We start from the raw sequence: 1361 nt of genomic DNA, 5'->3' as shown, positions 1-1361 counted from the left end.
TTATAGTCTTAGGATTTCATCCAGTCCACTAGGATCATTTTCCCCAATTTAATAAAGTCCCTAATTAAGGAATTCTAATAAAACAATTTCCATATAGCAAAAAAACAAAATTAAAGACATAATTGCCATCAATATATACACTTTAATTAAGGCCCACTACTTAATTTAAAAAAGTCATTAATATCATATGATCCTCTAACATTATGAAATAAGTAAGACTTAAAAAATCGATAATAATAAAATATTCAATCCTAATCATGTTACACATGTCTAACCGTAAACAAAATCTAGAAAATTAATTTAAGTGTTTAAAATCAAATGGGAAAAATAAATAAATAAATGGTAGAAGATGGAAAGTTTTTAAAATATTTTATTCAGTATGTTAGAATATATGAAAAATATATTATATTTTCTATATATTCTATAATTATGCTGATATTGAAATATTATCTATTTATGGGTTAATTATAATCATATATTGAGATTGTAATCAAATCAAGGGGATTTGATTACCAAACTTGTATTTAGACATTATCCTATAAATAAGGACCTTTGTATTGTAGACAAATTAAGTTAATGAGCATAATGTAGCCCTTAGGGGTATTCTGAGTAGTGGACGTAGGTGTCTAACACCGAACCACTTATAAGTTCTTTGTGTTTATTTTCTATATTGCTTCCGCTTATATTCCCTCATATTTATTATTTCAACATGGTATTAGAGCCACTTTCTTTGTGGACTCAAATTATTTTTCTTATTTTTTGCTGTTCAATTTATCTCATATTTCTTTTCCTCAAGCATGTTTTTGTCGGTCAATCCGATTGTTTTCCATAACAATCGTCCGATCCAACCTGCCATCATCACAAGATCAAGTCAACTGTTTGCCGACAACCACAACAAAGCCCACCACCAGCAATAGCCAATTCAGCCTACCTTCCATCTGACAGAGCCGCGCCATCGTCTGGCCTTCTCCGGCGTCATCCCACTCCCAAACGACGCCTTCCATAGCCATTGTCACTGCCGAACAACACCTTCCACTGCCAGCAAGTCACTCCAGAAGCAGCCGCGGCACTGCCGGTTGTCCACGGTTCCACGATTCACCGCCACAAATCTCCCTGCAACCAGTGCTTCCACCACTACCGGCCTTAGTCTTCAGCTTCCGCGCCGTCCAGATCTACTCCTCCGGTTATGCCAGCGTCCTTTCCTCAATTCCTCCGGTCATGCATGGCCATCTCTGTTGCAACAAAATATGCAGAGAAAGAGGAAGAAAGAAGGGGACAGACAGGCGTGGAGAAACTGGTGAATGGAGGAAAGAGAAAGAAAAGAAAGAAGGGACAAGAGGCGTGAAAAAGAAAAAGAAGGT

The sequence above is a fragment of the Corylus avellana genome, chromosome ca1 (assembly GCF_901000735.1).
Source record: "Corylus avellana chromosome ca1, CavTom2PMs-1.0".
NCBI lineage: Eukaryota > Viridiplantae > Streptophyta > Magnoliopsida > Fagales > Betulaceae > Corylus > Corylus avellana.
Note: the sequence above shows the minus strand (reverse complement) of the source record.